This window comes from Silurus meridionalis, chromosome 19, assembly GCF_014805685.1.
Source record: "Silurus meridionalis isolate SWU-2019-XX chromosome 19, ASM1480568v1, whole genome shotgun sequence".
NCBI lineage: Eukaryota > Metazoa > Chordata > Actinopteri > Siluriformes > Siluridae > Silurus > Silurus meridionalis.
In genome coordinates, this window is record NC_060902.1 from 15,240,774 (window position 1) to 15,258,883 (window position 18,110).

At 36.7% G+C, this 18,110-nt stretch overlaps 1 long non-coding RNA gene across 2 annotated transcripts; it reads right to left on the reverse strand.

The window, feature by feature from the left end:
• Positions 1-3,940: 3,940 nt before the first annotated feature.
• On the reverse strand, positions 3,941-15,088 carry LOC124402396. 2 transcript variants are annotated; one of them, XR_006928709.1, is made up of 4 exons: positions 15,004-15,088; positions 12,634-12,700; positions 8,876-9,294; positions 3,941-5,027 (listed from the first exon to the last, which is right to left on the reverse strand). It is a non-coding gene; the product is annotated as an uncharacterized LOC124402396 (long non-coding RNA). The 2 variants fall into 2 exon arrangements; XR_006928708.1 differs by lacking the exon at positions 12,634-12,700.
• Between the last annotated feature and the right edge of the window lie 3,022 nt (positions 15,089-18,110).

Genomic DNA, 18,110 nt, shown 5'->3' on the forward strand with positions numbered 1-18,110 from the left:
GTGACCTTGAGATACCAGTGTGAGGGAAGACGAGGAGTAAGAGGAGCAAAGAGGAAAAAAGAGAAGAGATGCAAATTCAGGTATGGAGATAAAATCTGAATAGAGGAGAATAGAATAGATCATTAGAATATGTGAGGATATGAGAGAATATTAAAAAAGAAGATAAATGAGTTTAAACAAATGTTTTATTTAAATGAATGTGAAGAGAAGAGATTAAGCTAAGTAAGGTCACTGAAGAGAATAGAATAGGCAAAGTTTGAAATAGGATGTGACCATAGAATAGAATAGAGTTGAAAGTGAAGAAATTAAAAGTAGGACAGGACAGAAAAACTTAAATTAGAATAGAAGAAAAAGAATGATAGAATATACAATAGCTGAACAGAACAGAATACAACATAAGGAGAGACAATTCAATTATATTAAAGTAGAATAGAATAGAATAGAATAGAATAGAATTTGTTTTTAATATAAATGAGGTAGAATAGAACAACTGATGCAAATGGAAGAGAATAGAATAGAATTTAAAGAGAATATGTAAAATTAGATTAGGATTAAATCAGATAGAATAGAGATAATAAAATAAATATATAATATGCAGTTAGAATAAACGTGTTCAAATTAAAAGCCGAATGTAAGTGAACATATAGAATAGAAAAGAATAACATTCACTAGAATGCTAGAGAAGAGATTATATATAGAATAGAATAAAATAGAATAGAATAGAATAGAATAGAATAGAATAGAATAGAATAGATTTTTCCCCAGTGCAGTAGCATATCATGTTTATATCATGCATACCTGAGTGACAGTCATCTAAATTAACCCACAATAACAATCAATTCATTTTCCTTGAATGAGTAAATTCATCAAATTCATGTTTTCATCGGCTGCTCACGTTTACCAAGCAACTTCTCTCAACATCTCAGTGCCATAATCAATATTCACTCCAATCCTCCACTCTAATAACAAGCGCCAGTGTGCTACTGTCACGCGTAATGAACTTACACATTAGTGATTATATAGTTACATTATTAGCAAACACTCACAGAGAACACATTTATTCCAGTCACAAGATCAGTGATTAATTATCTTTCATTCCCAGTATTTATTCAAAAGATGCATTGATTTATGTCACTATTCCATTCTTAATTCTGATTGGTCATGGAGTTACTAAGTGACTAATAACAGTTGCTCTAATATAAGTGATGAGGAAGTAACTTGTCCTGTGTAGATTCCACAATTCTAATGTAACTATAAATATATATAAAAATGTAATCACTTGTCATTTTGTAATAAAAATAAACATGTGCTTTTACAGGACAAATATCTAAATTAAGCAACAGTACATATGTGATACACTTTGTCTGGGTTTGTTAAGTGACACCCCATTGTTCAATATTTTCTTATAACAGCATTGTATTTATTTTTAGGTTTTTGTTTTTGTTTTCCATTGATTTGTGAACAAATCTGCGGCTAAAATCACTTCATCACGAGTTTGTTGTCCATCATTCCCGCACAAATCTGCTTCTGCTGAAGGTATCCTATGTAAGAGGCGCTAAAACCAAAAGCCGATCGTTTCAAAGTCATTTTATTGCCCAGAGCCCAGGGGACATGTTCACAAATATAAGGGGGCTTGTTTCCACATATGCGACTGCGGCTTACTGAAACGCTTTGAACTCTATTACTCTCGAACCTCTCGCCAACTCGAAACATGTCTGATTTGATTTATGTGGCAGTTTTAACGTTGCTTACACTCAGAGAAACCTCAAACATGCATCGATCTTTGTGTGGTTGTTTCTGAGTGTGTGTGTTTATACAATAAAGTACATTAGAGTATTGACAGGTCCAAGCTTATTTCGTAAAATATGCATTCAAGGATTTTAGCGTCGTTCTAGGTCCTGAATCGTTCATAGTTCCCGCTGAATAATATTCTGTAAGATGACCAGCTTTTTTATTTTAAATATGGAATCTGAGATGAGGTCACTACATTAAGGAATACACGTAAAATGTGTTGGTTTTACTGGATTTCTTTCAAATTGACTAATTCTGCCCCTACCCAAGCATATTCGTGACATTATGCATTTTGTGCTCAACACCTTATATTCTTTATGTTACTGTTTTTGTGTTATTGCCCACATTATTACATTCCATACAATTTGTACTTTCCTTTTAAATATTTAAATATTCATTTGTAGTATTTTAACTACTGCTTATATTTATGTAATATATTTTATCTTATCTTATTCATAGTTCTTTTTATAAATGCTAAATGTATTGTGTAGTCATTTAGGTTTAGATTTCACTGCAAGTTGTATTATATAACCATGTTTGTGGAAAAAATCCTTCCCTCACCGTCGTCATTCCTCATATATAATCTCCCAGAATCCCATTACTGGATCAATTGCACTACAACTGAATCGGTAGCGACATTTTTTGTAATCTTTTTCTTCTATTAATGGTGGTGACTTCTAAACATCAATCCAACATAAAGATCTTCCTCTTCTTCTTTCAGCTGCTCACATTAGGGGTCGCCACAGCGGATCATCCGTTCTCTACATCTGCCTCTTTCAAACCAATTACCTGCATTTCTTCCCTCACCACATCCATTAACCTCCTCCTTGCTCTTCCTTATTTCCTCCTTCCTGGCGTCTTCATCCTCAGCATTTTTCTACCGATATACCATCACCACTGCAAACAGGAAAGGGCTCAGAGGCGATCCTTGATGCAGTCCCACGTCCACCTTGAACCTTGTCGTTCCTACTGCACACTTAACTGCTGTCACACTGTCCTCATACATGTCCTGCACCAACCTTACATACTGCTACACCTGACAAATGGCTAGGTTAATTTGACATAGAGATCTGGCAATCTAAAAACATTCAAACTGGTTTTGGCCTTGACGATGGTTGAAAGTTAAATGTTAAAAGACATTCAACTCACACTTGTTTATAGATTTTTTTTTTACAGCAAGCATCTCCAATAAACAAATTCCCCAAATTCATCCAATCAATTCAACACAAGCACATGTACTCAAATATAAAATATTTGATAACTGTCTAAAGATCTAAATGTCTTGGAATGGAATAGGGATTTCTCAGAAACCATATCAACATTGCTTTGGGAAACTTGAAGTGTTTACTAACAGCTTGACACGTCCTGAGATACTGCACAAGGACTCAATATTAAAAACTTGATGAGGGGTTTTGACAGAGACTCACACACACACACACACACACACACACACACACACACACACACACACACACACACACACACACAGATACACACATACACACATACATACAACCATAAAACTGAATTAAAGAAACTCAGTTTATAAAACAATAAACAAAAAAAATAAATGAATTAAATTCCAATTAAATCGAAACAAATTTACTCGGAAACTTAGACAACAAATAAATAATATAACCATAAAATAATTTTTTGGGTTTTAAAAATTATTCTTTTGTCATTTAACATCATTAACTATGCCATTTCTCTAGCCGATGACAGTCTGATGTACCTGCCCCAGAGGTGACTCTTATCCTGAATTTGCTGCAATAATCCAGAATCAAATCCACAGTTTTGCTGGGAACAGGATGTCGCTGAAGAACAAGCACAATCAAATTGTGAGGTATGGCTCCATACGCATTAGCAAGGTCCAACCATAACACAGTGAGGTCTCCTCTCCTTTCCCGACCCTCTCTAATGAGTTGTGTGATCACTCCTCAAGTCAAGTCAAGTCAAGTTTATTTCTATAGCGCTTTTCACAAAAGACATTGTCTCAAAGCAGCTTTACATAATTTAACAGTTAAGTTGAACGATGGGTATTTATCCCTGATGAGCAGCCATGGTGACTGTGGCAAGGAAAAACTCCCTTAGATGTTATGAGGAAGAAACCTTGAGAGGAACCAGACTCAAAAGGGGAATCCATCCTCATTTGGGTTGATATCAAGAGTGTGATTATAGTTTTTAAGGATAAAATCTCCTGCTTAAATGTTGATTAATGGTGCTTGAAGATTCAAAATTAATAACAAATAAGAGAAAACAATACAGGGTCTGTGGTATCCAGTGGGAGAATGAAAGCTTTGGCGGAAACACCAAAAATACTTCCTTTTAAAATACATTACATAGAAAGTCATCTTTAGTGAAATGGAAAAAGAGGGAAATTCGTGTCTATGAACACTAATCACTAGATTACATTTTGTGGCTATATCATGAAATGCTATGAGTCTGGGCTGATATATGACATGTACCAGGTTACATTTTGAAAGTGTATAACTTAATTACAATTGCCTGATTGTTATCCAGGTTTGATAAGAAGACACATCGTGTTCTGTGCTCCCCCCCCTTGTGCTGTGTATTAGGGGCATTAAACCTACATGGGAGGCTGTACTGCTTTCATAGTGGGGCACTTTTGAGAATAAGGACACCATCAGGATTTTTATGACTAATAATATTGTGCATGTGAGTGGACTGCATATAAAAGCATTCAAACCATTCTGAGAGCTCTTGCTAATTTTCTCACTGATATTCCTTCTCTCCTTCTCTCTCTCTCTCTCTCTCTCTCTCTCTCTCTCTCTCTCTCTCTATTTTGCTTGATTCACATTTTTTTTGCATAGTCTTCTTATTCTGCTTCTATTGTTCTATTTATGTGTTTGTGGCTGATGATGGCCACATTAATGCCCCAATGCCTTTTACATTACCACTCTGTCTAGGAATCATGTCCGGAAGGGTCAAGACGTGAATGGAGATCGATGAACAGGATCTGCATTGTGCACTGTACCGATTCTTTGTAGCAGTAATACACAAGAGTGTGGGTTGTGCGATTTTTTTTTCTTTTCATATTATCAATAAAATGCTTTGTGGATGAAGGCGGGAAATGAAAAAGTATTGAATAGTGTTGTTGAGGAGCAGGAAGATGTCTCGAAGAGATACTACACCTTTAATGAAGTGCCGGGTAGGGAGAGGACATGGGGGAATGTGGGCTGCTTTGCTGGCGTACATTTCATCATAAGCTGAGTCCACTGAGAGGCAGAGTGAGTTAGAAAGAGAGAGAGAGATAGAGAGAAAGGGAGTGTGAGAGGGAGAGAGAAAAGAATATGAAGAAGAGAACAATGTAAAGCACACTGTTTTTTCCCTCTAAGCTATACAAGGTATAAACACTGTAGAGGTTTTCTCAAGGTTGTAACATTAACCCTGCATTAACATTACAGCCTCAACTGGAAACCCAGTAACAATACTTATATAAACATTTTTTTTTTTATAACAAATGGGGTCCTAAAGAAAACACTAATAAACTCTATAAACTATATTTACCCATAAACAATTGATTCCCTTTTTAAATATAAAATACATCATAAATCATTACATAAATCCAATCTAATAGGTCAGATGTTGGCTCTAGGTCAAGTCCATATCAATGAACTCTATAGTTACTATAGTAACAGCTCATTCAAGAGACTCAAAAAGAGACATTTGCCTCTAGTGTAAGTAGTGTCTTTCGACAGGCATTCGTCATCATTAAGGGTACTTAAACACTAATCCGGATAAATTTGAAAACAGCGTTTCCGTCTAAAAATGCTCCGCATCCACACTATCATTCTCAGTTGTTTCCTAGAAGGAAACGTCTGAAAACGCTTAAGTCTTAAGCTTAAGACGCTTCGTCGGTATCATTTCCGCCTGGAGTTTATTTACTTTCCAGATTTTGAAATGTCAACGCGATGTCGAGGGAAGGCACCGTCACATGACTAAAAATGCGCCATCATTTTTAAAAGCCCCTTGGTCCAATATGGAGAGAAAAATATGCATTTGCAAACTAAAATGTATTAGTGTAGACATGGCCTAAGAGCTACAAATGGATAAAAAGTATGTTATATGACGTTATAGGAAAATCCAGTCAACTATTGAATTGTGTGAATAATTTTCCTTAAACAGTATGCCCTGTTTGGTTTGATTCCTTACATGGCTAAATAAATTACATAATTCTCAACTGTCTAGCTGGCATATTTGGTAATGGTATGAACTCATGCTAATACTAGACATCCTATCAGAAACAAGTGCGTTTGTTTAAACTAGTGATTTTGTTGTTGTAAAGCGCTACTGTACCACAGATGTCTGGTTCTGTTGGTGAAAGATTAACACAGCAACAATTAGCATACAGCTTGCTAGAAAGAGATTTAAAAACAAGAACCAACATAATGAATAATGAAAGTTTTTCGATAATGAAAGCAATCATGTGAAATCTTTGAACTGTCCATTAAACATGTTGTAACATCGTGCTAGATAGAAATGGGTCATGTTGTTTTCATTTGCATTTTAGTGCTAGCATTAAAACCAAATATTACCCGCTGGTCAGTGAGGAATATCAATTTCTTTTAGCAGGCAATCTTCGAGCTTAGATCAGCTAATCTCACGTTCTGTGCATATTTTATATCCAATGCATATTATATGTCAGTGTAAAAGATTTACCTTAATATGTTTTACATTGTGGAGATGTTATACATAAATCGCCATTTTCTTCCTCTGCAATTTTTAAAAAGCATCATTTATTCATCCTTTTAGATGGCTAAGAGGACAAGGGCGAAACGTATACTGCATTTTAGACATGGTTACATTACTGCGATGCCTGCGGGGGGAGGTTTTATTTGTCAAAATCATTCCCATAAATGGTGCTAAAATGGAATTACGAGCCCAATTTTTTAATTTGAAGTTGCCTTGGGTTTTGACAAAACAGTTTCTCTTGCTGTACGACCTCATTCTATGTCAACAAGACTCTTGTTTCTTGCAAAAAAAAAAGTCTGTGTTGGTTTAGTATTCTTTGGCATTACCAGTAGACACATACAAACAGAAATAGGACCTTATCAGGTGATGGATCTACAGACAGTGATGTACGATTACATCTCTAATAGAGTAAAGTCTATATATTACAGACAGCTATAACGTAGTAACTTTACCTGCTGTCTCGGTTATTGCTGTTCTTATGGCTTTGTACGGCTGCGCCGTTAAATTGATGACACCTACTGTGAAATTCACAGCTCAACAATAAGCCATCAAAGCTGTCTCTTTTACCCAAAATCCCTGTTCCGCACACGCACAGGCTTAAAGGCTGTGACAGCTACGTGAGATTTCAGGCCTTCAGCTAAAACAATTCATCACCATGGCCAATAGGTAGAGCTCATCTGCCTGAGCGGTATTTTGTCTCCGCTTTGTCACTTGCGGTGCTTGTAAATGAGCTGTAAACGCCTCCGGTTAACGAACGGATCTGACGATGAAACGGATGGTGAGTTCGGTTATTTGGATACTGAAACCGAAGTCATACGGTGTGAAGCCGCGACGGAAAATGAACCTTGTTTAGCCCTGAACATTCGCCTACACGACTCATTACTCACACACTTGTAAAGCCTGGTTAAGATTTGGGAGCAATTAGCTCTGGGTGGTATTTATGATTAATTTGGAGAAATTTGTTTGCTTGAGGTGGCTAATTGCCGCTCATTTTTCTCCACTTACAACAAAAGCTTGGCAAGTGATGTCTGCTTTTTTGTTTAGCACTGCAGTGTAATGTGAATAAAAAAAACCCCGCCAGAAATGTTATTTTTAATTATTATGGTTTGAAGGGGAAAAAATGCCATATTTGACTAATTTAAACCCAGAAAAATTTACATATAGATATTTGTTATTAATATTTGATTTTCAATGGTGCAGAATCTTTATTTTAGAATGGACTTTTGTGCATTGTTCTTCAACTCTCTTGCATTGATGTTGCTCTGTTGTCATTTTAGTTATTTTCCTATATTGCCTGTTGAGGGTTGGTAATGGCACCAGTTGGAATTCAGCTGAAGACATAAAAAAACTAAAATACAGAAAAAGGGCATAACAAAAACAGAAGACCTGATACTATAGAACCTACAAATACCTTGTAAAATACATTTTGGATTTCAAAATGTCAATGTTGGGGATGCCTGTCTGAAAAATGGAAAACTGCTCCATTGTCTTGGATCCCATTTGAACAGCTTTTTAGTATAAAAAATGATTAAAAGTAGCTGATTGTATGAACTTCAAGATTTGGGGGTATGTTTCCTTCAGGTAAACACCTCTCTCTTGTCTTTTAGTCTATAGGTCTCTTATCAAACAAATCAGATTTTAAAGCATCAACTTTTTGAGCTAATAAAATTAATCCTATACCTGTGCATTCTGGAATTTTCAGTCCATCTAACAACCCTTCCAAAATATCTTGTCAAGATAAACAGTACAGAAGCCTGAAAACCAAAATAATGTATAATATCATACAATAGATGTCATGGCTCAATGTCAAACAATTTATGTTCTATTTATAATGAATTCACGTGCTTTCTAGGAATTTCTTATTTCCTTGCTGTATACAAACACCCCACCCGCAATTTCTTGATGTAAATCATGCGCTTTTAAATAATTCACAAATTTACGGGCTCTTGTGTCATGTTACGAGACGTTCTCTCGTGCCTACGGTGATATAGAGATATGCGTCTATGTCTTGTGTTTTGTAGATTTACGCTCCTTATTACCTCAGCGGAGCATTTAATTTCCTGTGCGTTTAGGGATGTTAGTGTTACAAGCACACATGTGTCAGAGTTAGCGATCATTCAGGCCCGGCACAGCATGACCCACACACACACACACACACATGCACACACACATGCACATGCACACACACACACGCACACATGCACGGCAAGTCAGAATTCCTGCCTCTTACTGCGAACACGGGTTTATTTATACCAAGATCAATGGCACTCATCCATCACCTGACTGAAAGCTTTAAAACAATCCTTTTAGCTTGATTTAAATGAAGCGCATGCTAAGGAAAACATTGTGTTTAATCAAAGCCTGTTCACACCTTGGATCAGCTTCTGGACATCAAACCTTCAGCTTGTTTTCAGTCCTTCTGGTTTGAATAGAAGTTTTGTGCGCTTGTTCATTTCATCTCACAGAGATAATGGCAGAGGAACAAGTTCCCATTTGTGAAAACTGACAGACTAATAGATGAGTCGAGGTATGAGAGGGATCGTGGATTAACACGAGAAATTGATGCAAAACAACAGATTATTCCACATTTTTGTTAAGTCCATGCCCACTGTAGAATCAGATTCCAGGTCCTGGCTGACAAAGAAGGCAACCTGATGTGGACTCCTGCATGTCTCAGCATTTTCTTTTCTTCTTATAATAGTTGTAAAATGTGCCTACATTAGACATTGTAGCTGTCCTGTAGCATCCGAGTTGTTATTTCTTTGGCTGTTTTTTGTTTTCTGCACCATTCTAAGGAAAAATGAGAGATTGTTGTGTATTAAGATCAGCCATTGAAAAATAAATCCTCAAATTATTCTGCATGGCTACATGGTCAAAGTCAATGAAATCACCTTTTTCTTTACTTTTAGGTTTGACATGATAAAACACTGAAGCTTTTGGCTTGTATGAGCGTTATTTTATGTATTGCGTTTCTGCCACATGATTGGCTGATTGAATAGTGTATATCTGGTAGCTTTATGGTTAACATGTGGGACATTGAAAATTAAGGTTTTAAGGTCAAATCCCAGCTACACCAAACTATTTAGTTGTATGAATATGATAAATAGCGTAATGGATAAGGGTGTCTGACAAATGCTGTAAATGTAACGTAAAGTTAAAAAACTCAGTGTTTTGTGGTCGTTTGTTAGAATCTATCTGTGATCCAGTTTATTCATTTGATTTGTTTAACAGTATGCAGTATGCACTCTCAGTCAACAGCTTTTGCATTTTTAATTACAGTACATTTGTCAAGTTAAATTTAAAGTTAAACAAAGCCTAAAAAGCTTCTTGGCACTAAAAGAAAAAGATCTTAACGGACAGTGTGTGATTACGCCCATGGTGCTGGTAAATGATTATAACGCTAAAGCCATGTAATATTTTCCAGGAGTACTTGAGCTTTCAGTGCCTTCCGTATTATATCATGTAACTAACAAGCACTCCATTATAGAGCGGGCATGTTTATTTGTCCTACCAATAAAAGGTAAACCTCATTTGCCTTTGTGCAGGCCATTATCCAGTTACAAGAAGCAAAAGAATAAAAAACTAAAAAACTCCACACTTGTGGGTCATGGCAATTAGATGGAGAGTAAGTGCAGGATGATTAACCCCAGTCCCATCATTAAGCCAGAGATAATAGCCTGCATGCACTCTAGTGAGTCAGGGCAGGTCATTAACAAGTGCTATATTGCTGTGGTGAAGAGGAGTAAGAAAGCATATCATTGCAAGTACACAAAATAAAAAAAAAAATAAAACATCTGAGGTAATAATTCACAGAAAATATTTGGACTCAACATTAATCAGTATATTTGGCTGAAATTGTCATTTATTTCCCAAGAAAAACAATGTCCAACAGGTCAGAGCAAGCAATTTTTTCAGCTTGAAGATACAAATTATTTTAAATTTGGCACAACATCTATTTCCCAGAAATTGAAATTCATTTGACAGCAGGTTGGTGCAAGGAATTTTTTAAATTGAAGAGACAAATTATTTAGGATTGACACAAGAAAACAGTAATTTTAAATAAAATTTCTGGGCCATTGCAAAACATCTACATACATTTGGAGCAACCAATCTTTTTTCAACATGAGCGGAGATGATATTTAAAGTGTATTGTCATCTTTTAAAAAGAATCTCTAAGTTGTGTGCTTAATTTCCTGTTAACAACCCAAACTGTATTCAAAAAATGATTGTTTGTTACTTGATAACTTTAGTGAGTTTTATTTCCATTAGGTTGACAAGGCTGCCTGTCAGGTTCGCTAATGCATCATGAAGGATATCTGGCAGGAAAGCAGTAGTGACATTATAATGAGAATGTTGCTCAAGCAAAACACCAAAACAGTTAAAGATTCCCACTGACGGGTTTCTTTTAGATGCTCAGAGCGAAACTCCTGTCTCCAAGCTGCTTCTGTTGTCTATGCAGTTGAAAAAACTCTCTATCTGCAATACCGTGGACTTCATGGTTGTGGACAACTAGTACTAGTAACTAACTCAGTGGTTAAGACATGGATGGACTTTTGATTGGAAGGTCATTATGTCAAATCCCAATTGCTGCTTCTGGTCCTTGAGCAGGACCCTTAACCATCAACTGCTCAGTTGTATAAATACGATTATTGTAAGTTGTTTAGTATAAAGGTGTCTGCCAAATGCCATAAATGGAAATGTAATTGAAACGTAATTTGTGGAAATAGTAACTACTGACCTTTGATTGGATGGTCAAGTTTAACTATCACCACCACTACCACGCTGTCACTGTTGGGCCCTTGAACAAGGCTTTTAACCATCAAGTGCCATAAAATGCAATAAATGGAAAATTACTCACACAGACAAGGGCCTCTACATTCTACTGTTGTCTTTATTATATTCCCATGTTGCTTCAGTCTTAGTAACTAGACCTCTATCCAAAGGTCACTACATACAACTTAACATCTTCCCTACTGATGAATGCAATCAAGTGGAAATTTGACCATCAATATGATATAATAAAATAAATGATTGATGCCTTTCAAATAAATTGTCTTGTTAAAAAAACCTCACAACCCTATATATTTATTTATTTAAGGGGGTCTTTATAATTTTAACTACACTGAATTTTTTTTCCATTATCATGTTCTGCACTTTCCAACAGTAAACACTGGGACGTTATTTAAAGTACCCGAGTGTAGAGGCTCAGAAAACAGATACATAAATAATATAGTTTCTAAAGTCATTAATTTATAGCTAGAATGGACACCATGCAAATACAGATGGTATAAACTGGTACTTTCTTCATTGTTGGTTCCTCAAATTGCAGATCTTCCCTCAACTTATCAGTGTTGAATGAACCAAATGCAAAAGGACAACTGGTTGGGTATATATTCATTGCTCGGCGTGTTAAATTGCTCAATTTGTGAGTGTTGAAATATCCATATACATTAGTAGGACACTTGGCATGCACTTGGACATCAGCTATATGTTATTCCTCCTCCAAAATGTTATGACAGAATTTAAAAAAGATGTCTTTGGATGTACTACATTTCCCCATTGCTTGAACCCAAACCTGTTCCAGCATGACAGTGCCACTGTGCACAAAGCCAGCTCCTTGATTTAAGTGGAAGAGGTTGGAGTGGAAGATCTTAAGTGGCTGGCTATAGATTTTCAACCTCAACCCAAATAAACACCTTTGGGATGAACTGGAACACTGACTGCACCTCAGACCTCCTTAACTCAACTACATCAGTACCTGGTGGTACTAAAACACCATGTGGAATGGGACGCTCCAAAAACCCATACCAGTCTTAATAGTCGAGTGTCCAAAAAAAGTTGTCCATATAATGTATGTTGGTCTCTTTTGTTTAGGAGTCCATAAAGCTGATAGTGTAGTCTATAGTGTTTAAGTAGTTGACTACATTCTTTGCTTCTCTCATCGATCAAAAAAACTAACAAACAGAAAAAGCTAAAAAATCTAAATTGGTACTTAGCATACATTTAATATTATTGGTGTGACATACTAAATCCAATATAGATATCTCTGATTAAAATTTGGGTGTAACTTATATCAGTGTAATGCTAATGCCTAAAGCGTGTGGGTGTAGTGGAACAAACAGGACTCACAATGACCGGTCCACCCATGACATGGCCTCTGCAGGGAGGAAGGATATATCCCACTTCCCTATACAGCCTCCCAGAGAGTGAAAGAGAAAAAGAGAAAGAGAAAAAGAAAGGGATGTAGTGCTCACTTCACCATTTAACCCTTCCAAATTTCAAATCTACAACAAAATTTTAATCTTATGTAAAATCTGCCTTATTTTCAGATAATTATAACAATGATGTGGGACACACATTTATTAATTTCTTTAAAATTTTGTCTGTAATTCTCACTTGGGTTCCCTCTAGATACCGGATTCTTTTCAGCATAAAAATAATTCTTTTATCTGTCATTTTTGTTTAATTTGTTTTATCATTTTAGTTATTTCAAGATAAAACATTGATAATGCAGTCAACCAAACTTCATTTGGGTTTATTGATTCTTTGCATGAATTCATGCACTGGCTGGGAGGAAATCAGCCTCAACCTCATTTTTTGTTTCTTAACAGTGGTGGACAGTAACAAAGTAAATGTAATTCGTTACTGTACTTAATTAGCTTTTTCATGTATCTGTACTTCACTGAAGTATTTCCATTTGAGAAGAGTTTTAGTTTAACTTGACTACATTTCAAATAACTTTCTTTTTACCACATTTTGTGAAATCACTCGTTCCTGTTTATTGATGAGTGGATAAAATCTTAACTGGTCATGCACACAGCAAGCCACCAAGCGATCTGATTTTGTTTTGATTGCGCGCTTGGTGGTGTCTACTGGTATCCACAAAAATACAATTCAGCAGTTAAACAGCAAGCAGAACGTTTTGAGAGGAATGAATAATGAAAGAATCTACTGACTCTGACTTGCCACGACACCAAAGGCCTTATTTGCACGATCTTAGTTGAAAAGAAGGTTATGGGCTCATGATAATTGTAATAGATATATAAATGTTTATATTATTCTATTAATCGATTGGTGTGTTAAGAGTAACATTGGAGTCTTTTAACATAAACTGAGTTGATTAAGCAAAGAGTCTTGTGACAAGAATGATAATAGGAACATTGTAGCCATAATAAATTATAGCAATTTGGATAAGTACATTTGTAGGCAAATACATTTATACTTTGCTTAAGTAAAAGTTTAAAGGGAGCACTTTAACTTACTGGAGTAATATTTTGCCTACTGTATCTCTACATAGGTTAAATCAAGTATATGGTTTGTATACTTTTTCACCACTACTTTTTAATAGCGTTGTGTGTGTATTTCTTGTGAGCACTAGTGGTGCTGTTGCACACAGTTCCACAGCAGTACAAAATGTACAATGTACAGTACATCATTTTTTAGTACTTAACAAGATGTAGAGGGCAAAAACAAACCTAATTTTGATGCCTTATTATCTTTAAAAGCTGGTTATAAATCATGTATGTTATATGGTTACAGGTATGTAATGGTTAATTGGCCTATCTGACTATATATACAAGAATTATCAATTTTAGTAATAGTATATTACAATATAACGCTTATGTTTTGCATGAGCTACGTTTTAATAAAGTGACGAAGTCGGATATTATTTCTAGTGCTGAAACGATTTCAGTTATTCGAATACAAAAAAATCATAGAGGCAAAGTATTTACTGCACACAGACCATTGTGTTTCTCAGTGGACCATTATTACTGATGCACCACTCACTAAACTCTGGGATGCTCTGTACAGATGAACACAGAAGCTGCAGAATGAAAAAAGTGGGGGAATGGTAAGAAAAAAAACAAAAGGCAAGGAGAAGATTCATGTGGAAACCCATTTCTGCAACATAAAAAAATGTTTGCCCAATTCTGACTTTATTTCTCGCAATTCCAAATTTATTTCCATCTGTACACTGCATTTACAAGTGGACCTGATAAGATGTTACTTGTTTGTTCTCTCTCAGCTCGAAAAAAAAACTCCACCTATCAGCCAGAAACTTCATCTGCTCCTGATAGGTGAAGGCAGGGGAGGAAGTATGCGGAGAGAGAGAGAGACAGGAAACAGGAAGAGGCAGGAATAAACGAGAGCTGAAATAGCGAGAGTGGAAAAATTCCCTCCTGCTGTGCTGAAGCCTTCGAGTAGAAATGCCACAAATGTGTCCTTGAAAGACTCAGCACTTGTCCTACTGTATGTGTATGAGGAAATCTGATTCAGGGGGCATGGTGATCAAGAACTGCTCATTTTATCAAAAAAGTGAGACCGGACAATGATCTCCAATTTTTCCAGTCTTTAGATTTAATCTATTCATGCCATATTACTTCAAAATCAAAATGAGTGCATTAGAAATAGTTATATTGGGTCCAAATGGTTATATTGTGTGATGCTTGGACGTCTGGAAACCTGAACATCTTTCCATTTGCACTTCTTCTCCCCTACCTGGCTGGATAGTGCAGTGCGTCCTTCATCTTCAAGCAGCTCTGTTGAGACAAAGCAGCAGGAAAAACACGCGAGACAAGGTCAAAGCACGGCCCTCCACCCCGCCAGGCAGGAAGTGCCGAGGGGCCCGGCCCATCAGAGACAGGAAGTACAAAGTGCAAACGAGCAGCGGCGTCCCACCCCTTCCAACCAGGAAGTACACAGAGCTCGCACAGAGCCCCTGGTACAGGGTCCATACCAAAAAACGTTTGTAGAAATGAGCACAAGAAGAGTCTCTGACTATCAAAAATGACACAAATAGAATTAGACATGTAAATGGCACTTTTAATGACCTTTAATGATGTCTAATAACATGGATTATTAGCATATTTATCTAACTGGCACGTGTCTGTACACCATGTTTATGGAGAGGATTCCATGCCAGACAGAAAAGTGACCACAGTGGGAGTGACTGAGAGTGAAAAATGTAATAGTGCTATTTTACAATTATAACCGAGGAAAATATGTCGCACATGTAAACAGTAAAACCTTTATTCCATTGCTTGCACACCTCTTGGGAGGTGAAAGCTTAGTGGCTAAGGCATTGGACTTTGTATCCGTAGGGCGTGAGTTCAAATCTCAGTATTGCAAAGTCGCCACTGTTGGGCTCTTGAGCAAGGCTCTTAACCTTTCAGGGCTGACCCTGCACTCTGACCCCAGTCTCCTAATAAGCTGGGATATTAGAAGAAAGAGTATCACTGTACTTTAGCTGTCACTATTGGGGCTCTTGAGCAAGGCCCTAATCTTCCAGGTTTGCTGCAACATGGCTGACCCTGAGCTCCAACCCCAGCTTCCTAACATCGCTGAGATATGTGAAAAAGAATTTCACCGTACAGTAAAGTACATGTGACAAGTCTGAAGCCCCTTTACTTTTATTACTGTTGAGTTAACCAAAATATTAGAATCTTGTTTCTAAACCTTCTTATTTTTGCAACCCGATGATGCGCTTCACCGAATCACTAATCTGGAGACTTAACAGCTAATTCGCCTTAACATCTGATAGAGCTACCGGTCTATGCGATTTATTCAATTTCTAGATATGTTGGATCCAATCTATATATACAGCCTTGGCAGCTTGTTTCCCGTCAGTTTCTAGTCTGCTTACTGTCCGGTTATGTGGAGCTGTGCCTCAGAGAATAGGAGAAAGAAACGATGAAAAATGCTTTCACAAATGATCAGATATTAACTGGTCCACCGTGGAAACCCTGCAGGCGTTCACGTGTTGAAGTAAACACATCCATCATACAGTAAATAATCTAATATCTGTCAAATGCCCAACAGGAGACAGGCCCGTTTTAATACAAGCGTTAGTACAGAGAAAGTTTATTCTAATACATTTGGCAGGCGTGTGGATGTTATATTTTATCCTCAGTATGATGCGTAAAACTCATTACACCTTTATAGGACACACACAAATGCACAAACAAACACACACACACACACACACACACACACACACACACACACACACACACACACACAGAGATAATATTCACAGCATAATAATGCTGTCAGCTGATAAATCACAAAAACTTTAATCAAAGCACAAAGGCAGCAGGGAAATAATCACAGACTTATAGTATCTCTCTCTCTCTCTCTCTCTCTCTCTCTCTCTCTCTCTCTCTCTCTCCCATTCTCCCCTCTCTTCTTCTGTGTGTCTCTTTTACTCATGATTTCTCTCCCACTTATTCTCCCTGTGTGTGTGTTTCACCCTCATCTATTCTTTCTCTCTCATTCTGTATGTATTCTCTCTCTGTCTCTCTTATTTTCTGTGTCTCTATTTGTCTTGTTTATTCTGAGTGTATGTCTCTTTGCCCCCATCTCTCTCTCTCTCTCTCTCTCTCTTATTTCTCTCTGTCTTGTTTTCATGTGTGTCCTTCTTCGTCTCATTCTATGTTTGTTCTGTATGTCTTTCTCTGTGTCTGTTTTTTGTCCTTCTTTGTGTCTCTCTCCTGTTACTGTGTATGTCTCCCTTTCTCTCTAATGTTCATTTCACATGCCACTCTTGTGGATCATCTCTCTTTTTTCTACTTTATGTTTCACTTTAAACATTAATTTGCATAAAATCATAAAGCATATTTTAAAGTGCAGATAATGACGTACAATTTCCTAATGTATTTGACGTATAAATTATACACAAAGTATAACATAAAGGGGGGGCTGAATATGTTTATATTTTTCTCTTTCTCTCTGGTTAGGTGTAATAGTGGTTGCATCTCGCCACTTATACCATGTGCTTTGTAGCTGTAACACCTTTATTTCAATAAATGTCAAATAAAAAGAATGTTGTCTAAATCCAGTCGAAGGCACATGACTGTTAAAATCACATTTACTCCGGTCACTCACTGAACTTTATTGCCGTTTACATTCTATTTTTGGGTTACAATACGGGCGCCTTTACCACACGCAGATAAAGGTCACATGGGTGAATATAAATACAGGCCTGCATGTGCATGTCGGTGTGTGTGACAGACAAAGTCCCTGCTTTTCCACAGAATGACAGAGTGCTGCCCTAAAAAGATCCATCTCTCTCCCTGATCCCTGTAGGACACCAAGCACAGCACAGCAAAGCACACACACTTCCACTTCTATGAATGATTAGACACTTGAAGAGCAATAATACGACATTGTAAATGACGTCTGGAGAGGCCGAGAATTGATAACATGTCTAACATAAGAGTTGAACAGAATGGCCGTCTTTTATAAAGAAAGATGGAAGTGATTTCTCAATTTCTCTGTTCTTTTTATATCTATTCAGCAGATAGAAAGAATGAAGGTATTTATAGCTTATTGTTTAACATCACTATATATACATTATAATATATTATAAAAGTACAGTATAAAGTATACAGTAATAATATACAGTAATATAAAGTCATATAGTAATTCCTAGTATAACAATCATATCTCTTTTGTGTTTGTGCAGAAGAAAAGTAATCCTTTGTGCTATAAATAATGCATGTGGTGAGGGAAGACATGCAGGTAGTTGGTTTATAAGAGGCAGATGTAGAGGACAAAGTAGTATGGAGACGGATGATTCGCTCTGGCGACCCCTAACGGTAGCAGCC